Raw genomic sequence first — 18,539 nt, 5'->3', positions numbered from 1 at the left:
TCAGATGGAGGGTGGAAGGGCCTTGAAGGAGGGACCTCTCATTATGCAACAAAATAAAATTAATTTATAAGTATCTCAAACCTGTTGAGTGAGAAAAATCCTGAAAATGTCCTAGTTGGCAAAGGATTTCAAAACAATTAGAAATTGTATAATTCTCGTGATTTATTTAAAATCTTACTGACAGCTATTATTCAATGTGCTGTCTTTATTATTTTATCTCAATAACGACAAGGAAGCTTTCATAGCCTTACTCATGATTTCTGCTCCAACAATCCTATTTTTTATACCATTTTAAGTTTCTCAAACAGAAACTTTATCATAGGAGTTTCCTGGCATAAACTCTAACAGTAGAAACTGATCACTTTTACAGAAAAGAGAAACCTCCACTTGAGCTTTGGTAGACCCAGTTTTCTGGGTAATAATTAGAAACTCAACTTCTTATATAGAAGCCAGGTAGGATTCCCATATTAAATACAGGGCTGCTGCTAAGTCGCTTTAGTCATGACCTACTCCATGCAACCCCATAGACGGCAGCCCGCCAGGCTCCTCTGTCCCTGGGATTCTCCAGGCAAGAACACTGGAGTGGGTTGCCATTTCCTTCTCCAATGCATGCATGCATGCTAAGTCACTTCAGTCGTGTCTGATTCTGTGCGACCCTAAGGACAGCAGCCCACCAGGCTCCTCCATCCACGGGATTCTCTAGGCAAGAATACTGGAATGGGTTGTCATTTCCTTCTCCAATAAATACAGGGCAGTAACTCAAATTTGCATTTCAGCTAAACAACAAGTAATATATAGCACTTATATGTCCTAAATATTTTATGGGACATACATATATTAAAAATTATTCATCACCACAGCAACATACCTCAAAATAAACAACAGAGTATATAGATTTGCTGTTTAGTTGCTAAGTCATGTCTAACTCTTTTGTGACCCCATGGACCATGGCCCATCAGGCTCCTCCATCTATGGGATTTCCCAGGTAAGAATACCGGGGTAGGTTGCCATTTCCTCCTCCAGGAGCTCTTCCCTGACCCAGGGATTGAACCCACATCTCCTGCATTGGCAGGGGGATTCTTTACCACTGAGCCACCAGGGAAATCAGAGTATATAGATAGTCCAAACTAGTTATTGAATGTATACAACAGGAAAACTCAATGAACTTGAAGAACACTTTGATTCTGTTTCTCAACTAACACAGGCTGACTTCATCTGCTATATTTCATAACTAATCATTTTTAAAATCTGCTAAAGGCAATTCCAGATTGCTATCTCTTGATAGAAAAGTGAAAAGATGCAGGTACATCACTGAGATTCATCATAACTCATCATAACTTTCTAAATCCTTCTTGTGAAGAAAAATTGCTACTAAGACTCCAGGCAGATATGCTAAATTATCCTTCACTTCCTCTAATGAATTTTCCATGATCTGTGTAATATGACAAGTTTCACTATTCTAAGAGAATTCTGACGTTCTAAAACTTCTTTAAAGGTTTCGTGTACTAAACACATTACATTATCAGGACTTTCAGAGAAAAAAATCTCAATGCCCTTTTAACCTTCTAATTCTCAACTCACAAACCCAATTTGTTTCATGGGCTTTGGGGAAGTGAGAAATATAAGACACTTATTTGTAAGTCAAAATCTAAAATGAAATACCCTTGACTATCTGATGATAACTTGTGACATGACATTCCCAAAAGGACAGAAGAAAAATAGTTTAAAATTAGGCTTCATCTAAAAACAGAAGATCTTCTAATTGTAATGGCACATAATACATCCCTGCATTTCAATAAATAACATTTTATCTTGAATCCTTAATCATGTGAGATCGCTTAACCTAGGCAATGATCCAAGAATTAACCAGAAAAAAAATCAGTAAGTGCAAGATTTTAAAAGCATTTGCAGTTCCACTGTCAAAATCAAATGAAAGAAAAAGTATAATAGCACCATTTCAGTGTATCCGAATTCACCTGTTTAGATTTATTTCTGCCATGCAAAGAATAAACCCAAGAATAAACATTTTATTAAATGTCCTAGTAGTTAATTTTGATCACCTCTATTTCTAAATGCATTATTACCAGCAAAACTTTCAACAAGGGTTATTTTCTGATGGAAAGAAAATGCTGAGGAAACCATTCTCACAACATTTGCTTATACATTTCATCTTTTATCACTCTATGAGAACAAAAACTATTTTTAATATTTCTATAATTTTAGCATTTGAGAGCTTTTGCTTTTTAAGATGAGGCAGTTGTATGAAAGAAGACATTTTTTTTTAACATTTTAATGTATCTTCAGACAATGTAATTTTGTTCCTTAACTAACCCTCTTCATAGCACATATATGTATAATGAAGCATGGGTAGTTTATATCAACTAGAAAATATATAAAAGCCTTACCCTCTCCCACAGTGCTCTAGAATGTGTTAACAAGCAAGCAGATAAGCCTGATGATGAATGACATAATATAGTCAGCACTAATAGAGTGGTTTTATACAAATGCATTGCGAAAAGATGAACAAATACTTTACATTTCAGAACATGGCCATTTTGATGTCACATGTCAAGTAAGATACAAAGTGGTACATGTTAGCAACTTTGAATCTGTAGGTCCTGGATCAAACAGCATAAAGGAACTTTGGAGGAATGACAACGCATTCTGGAAGGTAGACTGGGTTGAAGGTAAGAGTCTCTTCTTGAGAGTCTAATGAGGTCTTCCCCTCCCTCTGCTTCACAAAAATTTATCTCCTAGAGACACCTTAGCAGAAGCTATCAGCTTTGACAGAACACCGAAATCCTGGCAGTGAACCATAAATTGACCATTACCATAAAAAGAGCTGCTAAATGAGAAACCATGTGCTCAGTATAAAACTAATTTCATGCTTTCAAAAGCACACAGTGGCTTCAAGCAAGATAGTGGCCCTGGGACTTGCTGAGACAGATTGGCGAACACAAGCGGTTTGCTCCTGACGCGTGTGCTTAGCCAAGCTTTACATGTACTGGCAGTAAATGGGGTTCTCGAATCTTCCGTCAAACAAATACACACTTATCTATAACTTTAGAGCTGAAAGCTATAAAACAGCTGCCTTGAATAAATTTAGCAGGAACACACACACACACATATATATACATACCCCATGGGCCATGCTAGCTTCCAATCAAATAAAAATAGATTTCTCTGCAGACCTAACATACTAAACAGGCACTTAATAAGCATACTGCTATTGAATACATCATAACTGTCACAGTCCTTTCTTCTTTAGAAACAGCTTCTCATCACGTAGGAATTAAGAGTTTAGAAGAGCCTAAGCAAGAGGACTCCATCTACTTGGAAGCTAACTTTGATTTTGCCCTTATCAGGCTAGTGTTCAAATACTCTGTACTGATAAAGCCACATCAGACCCGTCTCAGCGTGATTATCTACTCATTTAACTCCCCATATGAGTGTCAGTCCTTTATTTACATTTAAATGATAAAATCTGCTACATTTAAAATGTCACATCTAATTGAAACATGTTTTATGAAGAAATGCTGCTAATTTTCTCCTCCTCTCATTTAATATAACATCTCTGAAAATCAATTACTTTAGATTGTCCAGTGCATGACAGGTCATAACTTTTAATTATTAATAATGTCAAGCTTAACAAGGTGCCAACTCCAGTATGCAATCTATTTCACTTACTTTCTTAGTTATCTCATAAATATCTGTTGTTTCCTGCTATATATTTTTCACAGCAAAGATTCTACAAAGTACATTTAGTTCATAGCCTTTATTATATACACCTGAAGTACATAATAACACTGCTAATTGCCTACTTTTAATAATGACAGCAAATAACATAATATCACTGACTTGTTCCGAATGTTTAAAATGCAAAGGAAGTCACCTACTGGGAAGATGTCCTCGGCAAACAGCTAGCACAGAATAAAAAGAACACTATTACATCCATTTAAGGAGTTACTCCCCCCAAAACTATAGAATCATATACATGGCTCTTCACTGCTACCCCTTCAGATCTGTCAGTGCGACGTGATAAAAAACAATTGACAACTCCCCAGGATTCAACACAGCATTCGAAAGAATCTGCTATTGACACCCCAGAGCCCAATGTCCAAGTTTTAGAATAAAAATGCTCACCTCTGCTAGGAAGTCCACTCCACATCTTGGCAGGGCTTCCACCAGCTTCAAGAACAACCAAGTTGGATAAACAAAACTTCCAGGATGTGGCCAGTGTCACACGCGGGGCTGCGGAGACTTGGCTCCAGCCCTGATGATCTGTGTGACAGCCCTACGCTATATCAGCGCAGCTCCAAACCTCCCCAGATGCCGGCTTATTGCACTGCTCATTGAAAATCCTTTACACGCTGGCAACATTTTAGGGAAGGACAAGCACACTCTGAGTCATTTGTAAAGAAAACAGAGCCATTTCAATTCTATATCTCCACGCCTGCTGAAGCCAGAAGCACTGTCAACCTACAAGTCCGAGGTGGGTTTATGCTGAGAAACAGGCAACCTAAGCCTTCATTATCAATGCATGAAATCAGCCACTGTGATCAAATTCAAGCAAACCCCGAAAAGGATATGATTATGAAAGGCTCCACAGATTTAGCACCAAACCTTGTGGAATGAAGAAATCGTCTATTGAAATTGTGTAAATGTTAAAAATAGCTCTGGCTTTTCAACAATGAGCAAAATAACAGAGAAGAAATCAGTGGTCTATATTATAAGGACCTATCATAAAAGCTACAGAAAAACAAAATAGCTGTAGGTCCCTGGGACTTTTCTACAGACAAATGAAATCACTAGAGGCTATTACAACTGTAACAGCAACAAAAAAATTTCATATATTTGACACAGATGTTGTTAAAAAGCAAGTTAAATATTCATTAACCCCCGAGTGCCTGTCCCTACATTAAAATAATAATAGTAAAAATGTGCAAGGTTATGCCAGGGCAAAATACTATCAATTTTACTCTAAGATGAATTTTCAAACAATAAACATTTAAATATATTTAGTCTGTGTAATGAGAAAATACACATACAAGGAAGAGAATATTTTTAACCCCATAGTCTCTCACTGCTTATTATGTTTTTTAAATCTACAGCTCATTAAATCCATACATCCCTAACCCAGCCACCCTCAAATTTATACCTTCACCTTTCACCAGCCTTCCTCTTTTATCAGTAAAATATAAGATGCAAGAGCCAGTTGACGTAGATTTAAAAAGGCACAAGGTGGCTAAATCCCAGAAAATAGCAGCAATGATTTGAGATAACAAAATATAGAGCTTTGACATGTGCATGCAAAGTGCAAAGTAAAAGGGACATAAAACATTTATCAAAAAAATCATAAAAATAGCTGGGAGAAATTCCTAGTAGGCAGCACTGACGAAGCACATATTTAAGGTTCTATTCAAAGTTTTAAAAATGAGTTTTAGGTTCTCATTGAGACTCTAAAGGCAGAGAAAATCAGGATCTAATAAATGCAACTCCTGACTTGCAGATCTTCTATAGATAACTGTATTCAATTGTTATAATACTCACAGCTCTTAGACGTAGATATATTTAGTAGTATCTAATCTAAAACATCTGTATAAAAATAAAAACTATGCCACAACACATATTTACAGAACACAGCACACTGGAGCAACATTAAACATCAAACTCCCTTGAGTAGTCTCATGCCCCTAGGTGTGGAATTGCCTCCTTGCAGGACACTAGCTGCTTGTTCTTCCTTGAAGACAGTTACAGACATATATGAGTGGAGATGCACATGTGTGTGTTGAAGGGGGAAGTGGTTACACATACTCAAGTCATAAGAGAATGTACTAAATCTTTATGATCACTTTTGCCGCCTGAATTCCATTCATTTAGTGCCTCGTGAATAACCTAGGACAACAACTGAATGGACTATGAGAAATGGCATTGGGTATCACTGATTCAGAAATTATTTCATGTCATCTCTCTCTGTTCTTCTGTACTTTTCTTGTCTTAGAAGATAGTCTATGAGATATTGTGTGCCTAGAACTCATATTATTATGAGAACTCATATAATACATGCAACTCCCTGGTAATAAGAAAAAAGCTTAAAATAAAAACCAAAATATTTAATTATAGGTCCTCCATCCCTTATCTAAAATCCCTAGTGCCAGATGCATTTCAGAATTCAAATGCTTTCAGATTTTATAAAGATAACACTCTGCTTATACTGTGAATTATATAATACTTCCAGTAGAGTCGAGGGCAACAGTCTATAATCAGACATAGTAACAATTCTGCAGCAAAATATGTGCATATTAATACTAGACAGGATAAATAAAGACTACTGTTAACCTCACATCAGTTCAGGTCAGGTTTTGCTATCAGTATAAGTTACAAAACCTTCTAATTTTCAGAGTTTCTTAGTTTTGGGGAACTGCAGGTAAGAGATTATGGATGTGTACAAATTGTTTACCTAAACTACTATAAGGTTATGGGTTGGAAAGCGGTACCTCAGCAGTGTTCTCTGGCTTAGGCAAGAGATTTGGAGATGAGTACTGCTTTAACAGGATAAGGAAAAAATACAAGAAGGTGCTATTAAGACTGAGACACAAAGGAGAGCAGAGATGTCGCTATAATGCAAGATGACAAAACTGGAACGTAGGAACAGAAGGTGAGAAGAAGCCATTCAGAATTCCCATGCCAAGGCGCTGTGAGATACAACGGTGAGAGCGCCGAGCGTTCATTGGTGACCTACTCTACACTCAGTAAGAGAGAGCAAAAGGGACTTTTACTCTATAATAATAAATAGTAGTATAATAAATAATAGTACAAAGTAATGTAGACTGAAAGGGACTTGACATAAATACTACTTTTAGCAACCTATACTTTATAATTTTCCAAAAGTAAATTTTAAAAGGAAAATGTGTTTTCAGAATGAAGCATAAAACATTGGTTTATCTCACCCTTTTCTCATTGTTCCCCAAAACAAACAAAAAAAAAGGCTTTATCTTCTGAAGTAAACATCCATATTTTATTTTATACACTATTTGGGACAGGAGTTCTTTAAAATCACTTACAGAAAAAAAAAAGTAACACTCTACAATCTATATTCAAACTGCATAACATTAAAGCCCATTTTAAAAATATATTCTTAAGACACATGAATATTATATTGTGTTTACTTGGAGTTTTCCTATGAGTCTATTTCCCAAATAAATACTTTTTTATACTAAGTAAATTGAAGAGTATTAACACAGCAAAGCATTGACACTGGACTTAAGATTTCAGACCTACAGAATATTCACCATCTTCTATGAGATCTTTTCAAAAAATTAAAAGTTGCAGTTATAACACAAAGGAAGGACAAGTCTAGAGCTCTAATGTATAGCATGATGACAAAAATAATACTGTATTGAACACAACTGACCCTTGAACAATGCCAGGGATAGGGGTCTGACCCTCCTCACAGTGGAAAACTCGAATATAATTTATATAGTCGGTCCTCCTTATCCAAAGCTCCTCCATATTCGAGGCTCCTCATATTCACAGCTTCTCTGTATCCACAGACTCAACTAATTGCAGATCGTCTAGTACTGTAGGGTTTACTAGCAAAAAGAACCTGCGTATAAGTGGATTGCAAGGAGATCAAACCAGTCAATCCTAAAGGAAATCAATCCTGAATATTCATTGGAAGGCCTAATGCTGAAGCTGCAGCTCCAATACTTTGGCCACATGACGCGAAGAGCTAACTCGGAAAAGACTCTGATGCTAAGATTGAAGGCAGAAGGAGAAGAGGATGATAGAGGATGAGATGGTTGGATGGCATCACCAACTCAATGGACATGAGTTTGAGCAAGCTCTGGGAGTTGGTGATGGACAGGTAAGCCTGGGATGCTGCAGTCCATGGGGTCACAAAGTCAGACATGACTAAGCGACTGAACAACAACATAAGTAGACCTATGCAGTTCAGACCTATAGTGTTCAAGGGTCAAATGAACTAGAAATTTAATGAAAACTAGATTTCAGTTGCTCTCACTACACACAAAAGAAGTAATATATGAAGAGACAAATATATTTAATTAGCTTGACTCTAGTAATCACTTCACTATGTGTTTATCCACTCATTATGTTGAACACCTTAAATATATACAACTTTTATTTTAAAAAATTAACAACTATAGGTGTGTGCTGCTAAGTCGTTTCAGTCGTCTTGACTCTTTGCGACCATATGGACTGTAGCCCGCCAGGCTCCTCTGTCCATGGGAGTCTCAAAGCAAGAATAATGGAGTGGGTCACCATACCCTTCTCCAGGGGATCTTCCTGACCCAGGGATCAAACCCATGTCTCTTATGTCTCCTGCATTGTAGGCAGGTTTTTTACCACTAGCACCACCTGGGAAGTCTCCCAAAACGACAGTTAACCCCTCAAATAAAGGCCTTTCCTGAGTGCCTTTTGGGAACCAGACTTGCAGTGGGGAGGAATCCTAAGGGTGTTTGGGAGAAAAATGGTCTTCCTATTCACTGCACAAAGTACAATGGCATATGTGGCTATAATGTTAGTATCTAGAATACGATCCCAAGTCATGTTCCTGTGAAAAAAGGCAATAGCGTTTATTCATTTCTGACAGTACAACATAATTTGGCCAAATCTTTCTTTAGCAACCAAAATGGTGCCCTGGTGGTATGATGAAATCCTTGCAATTTCTAAAAGTAACTGATTATTTGGAGTCAGTAACTGCCCAGGAATAAAATCAACATCTCTTTACATCACATCCACATAAGAAAAGATAAAGTTTCAGAATATGTGGGCCAACATCTCTGAGTTGCAAGACAGGCCCACCAGAGTCAGCCCCTTGAAAATGAAGCAGGCCAACATGATGGAAAATGCCATCATATGCAGCCCCTAAAAAATACTATACCCAGACCACCCAGTTCCTCCAAACTCCTCATGTGATCAGGAGAAGTGCAAACATGTTTCTCAACTTGCCTTAAGAACTGGATCCAGAAAAACTGTGATTGCCGAGAATGAACAGCACCCCCATGGTCACCTGTACCATTGTACAAGGTTGTCTAACTTGGAACAATGTCCAACAGTTTCCTTGGCTGTGATGCCAACAAAGTATGAAAGTAGAACATCTGTGTGAAGAAAGGTGGTCAGTCGGGGTGACCATACACTCATCCCCCAGTGAGAATCTGAACTCAATAATCTTAGTTCCTATTGAGCCAGCTACTGAAAGCCTTTCTCCTTAGATAAGCTTAAAATAGATCATACATGTATTCTATTGTAAGACACCCATATTTAGGGTGCCTTTGATGACTCGGATCACTCAGCCACCCAGACACTTATCATGACAGTCTTTAAATTTCAAAATCTAAAAATTTTAAATCTTAGTTCTTCAAAGACTGAAACCCAAGATGATATAAAACAAGTTATCTGTTAATAAATATGATATATGTAAAAGTTCATAGTCCAAAGTATTCTTAAAGCAAAAGACTATCTGTCCTTCACTAAAATAGGGCCAATCACTCCTATTAAATCTTTTTTTAGAAGGTCCACTCAAACTCCTTTACATATCAACTCCTTAGGGCTCTGTACTTATATAATCGACATCCTTCTTTAACATTTTTATGCCACATGTACAGAATATAGAGCTGTTCTATAAGGACTTTTTCAGGTGACCTGAGGTATAGTTCTAGATTTCTGACACAATCCGTAATGGCTAGGCTCTATCTCAAAACATTTTGGAGGTCTGGAATTATAACTTGAGACTTCATCCTATTCCAAATTGCTGTACTCTCATTCATAAGGAATTTCAACCTCAATTAAGTCCTACAATATAAAACTCAATTCAACTTACCTGGGGAGTACAGATATGGGCCACTAACTCTATTCTTATTTGGAAGAATTAAATTACAATTTTGCAAAATGCTTAGAAACTTATAGTGATCAATACTGGATAAGACAAAGAGTCAGAAAAATAGATAAGTATTCTCTCTACTGTGTCATCATTGGGTCTGAATTATTCCAAGAGATAATTCCTACACTCTCTCATAAGGATCTGGGATTTATACCAAAGAAATCATATGCTCTATTTTCAATGATCTCATCTGTGATATTTTGACCAAGACTTTTTCCCCTTCCAAGTCTGTCCCTTCCTGCAAAACTATAGAAATCACATGGGCTCTATCTAATAAATGAGTTACACAGTAATTCCTCCATGAAAAGATGTTATGGACTTATAACTAAGAGGTCTAAGGAAATAGGTGCATTGAAAATAATTTAACTCACCTACCTACACACCAAAATGCTTTATCTACCTAGTATCCTTACTGATAGAAACTCACTGATACTCACTGACACACGATTAATCTAATATACATTCACTACGGCACATACATTTTGCAAAAGATTTCATAGTTAAGTTATAAATGCACACTGATTCATCAAAAATGAAGAAAAGGAATGTATTTAAAACCATATGTTTCTCCTGCAAAAGGAAAAGATATTATCATATCGATGAATCTAGTCCTATCTCTGCATCTATCACACAACACTTTGTTTGTAGTTAATATATTTTAAAATAGACTGTAATTTCTTCCAGAGAGAGATATTAAGATATTTAAGTAGTCTGTTTAATTTCTAAAAATTGGAGGAAAAAATCTCCCCTACCCCTTCCTCATTTCTCTTTCTCTCTCTCTCTCACACACACCCTGATTCCTCCTACAGATTCTACCTAAAGCACAGAAGATGCTAAAAAAAAAGTCTGTCAAATGAGCGTGTCCCGACCCACATACATTCTCACCTCTCTGTACATCACTTTCCACACTATTGATAAGTTCCAGCAAATCTGGTGGGATGAGTCATTAAGGCAAATATCTTCTTTTCAGTATACTGTGGCACCATCTTGTGGTAATTCTAGAGTGTTACAGTTTTGCGTTTAATTTCCAAAGTTCAACAGTGTCTGAGAAAATGCTTTTGAAGATAAATTTTACATTTTAAATATATATGAGTTTCCGTGTAAGAAATGTGACTTATGTCCTTGAAAAGCCTCCACACACATAGTAATAGTTACAATATCTATCACAGTGCTCTGACCCTAGAAGCTGTTTCTTGATTGTAGATAGGAATGAGAGTAAGGGATCATCAATAACAAGCACACAGGTCCTATGTTTTTACACATTTCTTTGTTTAGTCATTCTTATATTTTATGGCTAAAATAACTTCCTCTTAGATTAAAAATAAATTCTCTTTGACTGGAAAAAAGAAGGAAAGAAGAAAAAAAAAACAAAAACGGAAGCTCCTGGAGGCATCAAAGAGAAGCACAGAATATGGCAGCAAAGAAAAGAACACAGTATAAAATGCTCCAGCTGACAATCCAACCTCAGATCTTGCCCTCCATTTCCACCTCCAAACCATTACCTCCACTTCCTGTTACAAAATCCATCCTTACTTTCTCCGCTCTGCCCCCACAGCGTCCTCAACTTAAAATCTACTCAGTTCAGCCAGACGAAAGATGCCACCTCTCACACCAAGAGGCAGAGTCTCGCTTTCTACCAGGTGAATCTGTGGTCTTGTGACTGGTGTGGACCAAAAGAACCCTGTGGTTGCAGCTTCCACTCTAGCTACCCAGCAGCGTGACTCTGTGACCCACGTGTGATGAAGCCTAGCCTAACCTCCAAGAGGAAAGTCTGCTGACGAGAGTGACCCAGCCTGCAGCCAGCATCACCTGCTGGACGTGCCTGAGGCCATCTGAGACGACCAAACCCAGGTGATGCGTCAGCTGCCTGCAGCCTCCAGTGAGTCCCAGATGAGAACCACCAAGCCAAAACCAGCCCCCATCTCTGGCCCACAGAATCATGATGAAAATTTTTAAACGTAATAAAAAATAATAATAATTATAAAGCCTTCTGCCAATCTTCCCCAAATCTCTGATCTTTCTTTCTAATCCTTTTACTCAATTTCAGGCACGACTCAGCTTTTTACACATGTCAAGCTTTTTCTCAGTTTATGATTCTAAACATTCTCTTTACTCCCTTTGAATCACTTCTCCCCACTCTCTTTGCTTGACTTAATTGAAGGTGGGAGAGAAAATGGGCATTTTAGTTAGTAAACAATGGGGAAAAAGTAAACACTGATGATAAGAAAATAGTCCTGAATCCTTTTCATTTGTACTTTGTGAAAAATTTGTTGTAAAAGAATTATGAGAGGTAATGTAGAGAGAGAGATGGATCTTAGAGTTTGAATCTTTTTGTGTGGCCTTAGGAAAAGGCTCCAGATCTCCTTCCCTCTGGATTTACTTATCTGTAACATGAGGATGTTCATACTTATCTTGTTGGTTTGTGAGGCCTAGAGCCATTATTTTAATCTTTTCGTGATAACTCTATCTCCAGTGCACCTCAGATCAAGCACAGGTGTGTCTCTCTTCCCACAATTCCGCAGAACCTCCGTGCTCTTGGTCTGATCTCACAGGTACCATCCATTGCCAAAGGCAGGATCACAGGTCAGCCCCTAAGAGAGAATCCGTTACCATTCTGAGGAAATATGGATCCTTAAAGCCCAGAATGAAATCAATCCTCCCCAGCATAATCCTTGGGGCAGCTGGATTCTCCAAGATAGACACATACCCTCCCCAAGGAGAACAGAATGTGAAGTTAACATTTATTCCTCTATCTGGAGATTTACCTGCTTCTGATTTGAAAATGGAGATAAGATGGTTGGATGGTATCACCAACTCAATGGACATGAGTTTGAGCAGACTTTGGGAGACGGTGAGGGACAGGGAAGCTTGGCATGCTGCAGTCCATAAGGTCGCAAAGAGTCGGACACAACTTAGTGACTAGACAGCGGGAAAGGGGAGAGTGTCCGAGTCTCATGTATCAGTGAATGAGAAGGGGGGACGTCCTCTGAACAGTGAAACCCAGCCTTACCACATAGACCGGATGCAGCCAGAGAGAACTTAGGGCCCCTATTTTCTGACTGAACTTGCACATCAAGTAAATTCTCTGAGCAGGAGTAACCTCTAAGCACACGCTAGGCTAGTTCTGCCCAGCTCAGCTGATCTCCATAGATGAGAGGCAGTAACACCATGGTGAAGAATCGGGCTGCAGAATCAGACTGCCTTGTTCCAAGTTCCAGCCTTGCCTCTTTTGGCTGCTACCCAACCTCTTTATTCCTCGTTCGCATTGTCCATTATAATAATAGTGTCTGCCTTGAAAATCTGTTGAGAGGCTTCAACTGACATAACCTTCTTAGCACAGTATCTGGCATAAGTATCTGACATAGCTACATTCACCCACCAAGCAGCAGTCTTGCACGCTGCCTTCACTGTTTTTATGATCCTTAAGGAGGCCCAGAGTTACTCAGACAGCTCCCAGTGAGGGGTGGAGATTGGTTGAGGGATTGGTGGGCTATGTTACTCTATTTCCATGACATCATCCCTCTTTTTCCCATGGGTCAGTGGATGCCCCAGAGAAAGACGAGGAATGAAGAGGCCACCTTTCTCTTTCTTGACCATTTCCCAATTACAAATTTATTTAAAGTAAGAAGCTCCGTTTCTGGGTATAAATCCTCCTTGTTGGGTTAGTGTTCTCAGAGCCTGATGCTGGACAGGGAGCTTCCATATCATCTGGGAACTTGTTAGAAATGCAGGTTCTCAGGCTCCATCCCCAGCCTACTGAATCAGGAACTCTAAAGATGGAGCCCAGCATTCCGCATTAGAACACATCCTCCAGGTGATTCTGACGCATGCTAAAATTCGAGACTCACTGGGTTAAACGATCAGCTATTAATGCATCAACTTACTTATATTTCTTAAGTTCAGATTCACCTCAGAGAATGAGAATGGTGACTGGAATAGAGATGGTAGAGAAATATTACAGCGATGGGCACTCAGGATGAAGGACAGGTCTCAGTCTTTGACAGCAGAGGGCAGGATGAGGGTCACTAGCCACTCTGGACAGGAAAGAAAGGTGGTCAATTTTGTCTGAAATTGGGAAGGTGTCTGTGCATTCAGCAGGTCCTGGGGAAATGACACCTAAGCTAGGATGTCTGAACTTGTTGGGAAAGCTTCTGGTTGATGTAAACCAGAGTGGGATAACAAGAGAACTTAAACAAAAGCTCTGAATTCCAGCAGTTGTCCCTGATTTCTTTACATGTGTGTTTGGGCAACTATGTTTTTCCTATGCCTCTGACCCCACGGGACAAGGATGACTCTTCTCTCTGTTTCAATTCCTTTATACTTTGCCAGATGGATGTTCTTTCCTTCCCCCTACACATATTTCATTGCAATAATAATAAACTATTTATAGTCCACCCAACATGCATTCACATTGCTGCCCTCTCTACCTGGAATGTTGTTTTTCCTTGAATAACCTGAAACTCATTTTATAAAATTTACTGCAAATATCACATCCTCTAGGAAGCCTTCTCTGATTGTTACAAAGTTGACCATTCCTTTCTCTGTGCCACATTTACATTATCTGTAGATCATCACTGTTCTCAGCATATCACATTGTCATTCCCTTATCTGACCTCTCCTGACACTTAAGAAAAGGGATTGTATTTTATTAATCTCTGTAGCTACTTGACAATTCTTAAAAATCAAAACCCCCAAATCTGTGTTCATTATCATATCTGATGATGTTACTAGAATTGTAACATCTTTATTATAATTTTTAACTGAAATTTTGATTAAGATAATTAAAGGTTCACATGCAGTTATATGAAATAATACAGGGAGTTCCTTTGAGCACTTTGTCTCACTACCACTGAATGTAACATTTTATAAAACTATAGAATAACATCACACTCAGGATGCTGACATGGATACAATCTACCATTCCTATGCAGATTTCCCCAGTTTTACTTCAAGTAAAATGGTTCAAAATTGGGAAAGGAGTATATCAAGGCTGTATACTGTCACTCTGCTTATTTAACTTATACGTAGAGTACATCTTGCAAAATGCCAGGCTGGATGAAGCACAAGCTGGAATCAAGACTGCTGAGAGAAATATCAATAACCTCAGATATGCAGATGACACCACGCTCATGGCAGAAAGTGAAGAGGAACTAAAGAGCCTCTTGATGAAAGTAAAAGAGCAGAAGGAAAAGGCTAGCTTAAAACTCAGCATTCAAAAAATGAAGATCATGACATCCAGTCCCATCACTTTATGGCAAATAGATGGGGAAACAACGGAAACAGTGACAGACTTTATTTTTGGGGGCTCCAAAATCACTGCACATGGTGACTGCAGCCATGAAATTAAAAGACACTTGCTCCTTGGAAGAAAAGCTATGACTAACCTAGACAGAATATTAAAAAGAAGAGACATTACTTTGCCAACAAAGGTCTGTCTAATTAAAGCTATTATTTTTCCAGTAGTCATGTATGGATATGAGAATTGGACCATTAAGAAGGCTGAGTGCTGAAGAATTGACGCTTTTGAACTGTGGTGTTGGAGAAGACTCTTGAGAGTCCCTTGGACAGCAAGGAGCTCAAACCAGTCCATCCTAAAGGAGATCAACCCTGAATATTCATTGGAAGGACTGATGCTGAAGCTGAAGCTCCAATACTTTGACCACCTGATGTGAAGAGCTGACTCATTTGAAAAGACTGTGATGCTGGGAAAGATGGAAGGCAGAAGGAGAAGGGGACAACGGAGGACAAGATAGTTGGATGGCATCACCGACTCAATGGACATGAGTTTGAGCAAGCTCTGGGAGAGGGTGACGGACAGGGAAGCCTGGCGTGCTGCAGTCCTTGGTGTCTCAGAGTCGGGCACAACTGAGAGATTGAGCAACAACAGTGTGTATTCACATGTACGTGTGCACGTGCATGTGTGTGTCACCCCTGTGGAGTCCTCAATCCACCACCACAGGATCCCTCATGTGACCTTGTATAACCATATCCATGTCCCTCTGTCAGGGAAGGGAAGCCGTAACACTCAGGAAGCACTAATTATCCTCTAAACTTTTGTCTTGTCAAGAATGTTATACAAATAAATGCATTCATAGTATGTATTGATAAATTTGTGCGATTGATTTTTTTTCACTAGCATAATTCCCTAGAGATTCATCCAACCTGTTGTAAGTATCAATAGCTTATTATTCATCTAGTAGTTTTATTTTCACACTTCCCTTGATGACTAATGCTGTTGAACAGCTTTTCATGCACTTATTTCTATCTGTTAATCTTCAGTGAAATTTGTCTTCCTATCTTTTGCCCACTTGCTAGTTGGATTGCCTTTTTTTTCCCCCCCACTGTTGTGTTTTGAGAGTTCTTCATGTAACTAAATCATTTGTTGGATATGCAGTTTGTAAATATTTTCTGCCATCTGTAGCTTATATTTTCACTACCATGGTATTTTACCAAGCAAAAGTTCTTAATTCTGAATGAAGTCTAATTTATCAATTTCCCTTTTTTGGATCATGCTTTTGGTGTCAAGTCACAACTCTTTGCCTAACCCTAGGTCCCAGAGAATTTCTTCCATTTTTTCTCTGAAAGTTTTGATATTTTTATGCTTTACTTTAAATCTATGATCCATTTTGGTTAATTTTTATATATGGTGTAAATGTTTGTCTTAGGAGTTGTTTTTGTTTTGGTTATAGATGTGCTATTGCTCCAGCATCATTTGTTGATAAGACTATTTTTCCTTCATTGAATTGATTTTGAATTGTCCAGAGTCAATAGAGCATATCTGTGAGGATCTACAGTTCTGGATTCTGTAGTTTTTTTCTTTTTCCATTGATCTACGTGTCTCCAGCTCCACAGTATGTGTACGTGTTAGCCGCTCAGTCATGTCCGACTCTTTGCAACCCCATGGACTGCAGCCCACCAGGCCCCTCTGTTCTTGGAATTCTCCAGGCAAGAATACTGGAGTGCACTGTCATTTACTTCTCCAGGGGAACTTCCCAACCCAGGGATCGAACCTGGGTCTCCTGCATCATAGGCAGATTCTTTACCATCTGAGCCACCAGGAAAGCCCTTATTCCTCTGCAAAACACAGCAAACAACCAAAAAAACCCCACCACTGTTTTGATTACGTCAGCTATACCGTAAGCCTTGATATTGGACAGAGATTTTTTCCTACTTCATTTCTTTGTCAAGATTGTTTTAGCTGTACAGCTGTGCTTTGCTATTTTAGGTTAAGCTCTTCTATGTCTACAATGAATCCTGTTGGGTTCTGATAGGAATTGCATGAAACCTACAGATCAATTTAGGGAGAACTGCCATTTTAACTATGGTTAACTGCCATTAGCTATCCATGAATATGGTATATTTCTCTACTCATTTAGGTCTTTGATTTCTTTTCTTAATATTTTGTGATTTTCAGCACATGGATTCTGTACATGTTTTATAAAGTATATATCTAAGTACTGATATTTTATTTTGGGGGTGATTATAAATGATAGTGTACTTTTAAGTTTTTATATGTTCATTTTTAGTGATATACAAAGACATGCAACTGATTTTTCTTAGTTAAGTCTATCATGTAAACTTTCATAGATTCTTTTGGATTTATATATAGACCATTGTGTCATCTGCAAAGAGAGAAAATTTGATTTCTTCCTTTCCAATCTGTATGCCTTTTATTTATTTTTTTTCTTGCCTTACTATGGTGCCCAGAATATCAGGTACTATGTTGAATAAGAGAAGGGTAAGTGGACATCATTACCTTGCTCTTGCTCTCAGGGAAAAAACCATCTTTCACCATAAAAATGATGTTAGCTGAGACTTTTTGTAAATGTTCTTTATTAAATTGAGGCAATTCCCCTCTGTTCTTAACTTGCTGAGAGTTTTTATCAAAAATGAGTGTTGGGTTTTCTCAAATGCTTTTACTGCAACAGTCAATAAAACCACATGATTTTCTTATTTAACTGTTGATATGGTATTTTATATTGGTTGATTTTCAAATGTTGAACCAGTCATGCATATCTAGAATAAATCTCACGTGGTCATGGTAAACAATTATATTTATGCATTGATGGATTCAGTTTGTTTATATTTTGTTGAGAATTTTTCAGTCTAAGTTCACGAGACATACTAGTCCGTAGTTTTCTTTTTTTACATTTTATTTGTCTGGTTTTGATATCAGGGTAATACTGCTCATAAAATAAATTTGGAAGTGTTTATTCCTCTTCTATTTTCTGAAAGAAACTGTGCACAATTGGTGTTCTTTAAATACTTGGTATGATTTTCCAGTAAAACCTTGTGGATCTAGAACTTTCTTTTGGGGAGCTTTGTAATTATCAACCCTACAGCTGCAAATTCTGTAGTAGTGTCATCTATTCTGTGTCTTCTTTCTTTTTCATCTTTGTTAGTCTTATTAGAGGCTTGTAAACTTCACTGATCTTTTTCAAAGAGCCAATTTTTTGTTTTATTGATTTTTCTCTGATGCTCTTTTATTTTCACTTCAGAGGTTTCTGCTCTTGACTTTTATCATTTCTTTCTACTTGCTTTGGGATATACTTTCTCTTCTTTTCTAGTTTCTTATGATAGGGGCTTACTTATTGGAGACCTTCTCTCATTTTCTAAAATAAGCATTGAGTGCTAT

General features: G+C 38.0%; 1 protein-coding gene across 4 annotated transcripts in view; it reads right to left on the bottom strand.

Moving 5' to 3' along the window:
• ZNF385B (zinc finger protein 385B) overlaps positions 1-18,539 on the bottom strand; it is a 337,178-nt gene that overhangs the window by 307,428 nt on the left and 11,211 nt on the right. The window contains exon 1 of one of the 4 annotated variants that reach the window (XM_043894313.1): positions 4,144-4,944. The exons of the other annotated variants lie outside the window; for them this stretch is intronic. The gene's annotated coding sequence lies outside the window, so the exon portion shown is untranslated. Of the gene's footprint in view, positions 1-4,143; positions 4,945-18,539 lie in introns of those variants that run through there. 4 annotated transcript variants of the gene reach the window in all.

This window comes from Cervus elaphus, chromosome 33, assembly GCF_910594005.1.
Source record: "Cervus elaphus chromosome 33, mCerEla1.1, whole genome shotgun sequence".
Taxonomy (NCBI): Eukaryota; Metazoa; Chordata; class Mammalia; order Artiodactyla; family Cervidae; genus Cervus; species Cervus elaphus.
Note: the sequence above shows the minus strand (reverse complement) of the source record. Positions and strands in the feature narration are given on the sequence as shown.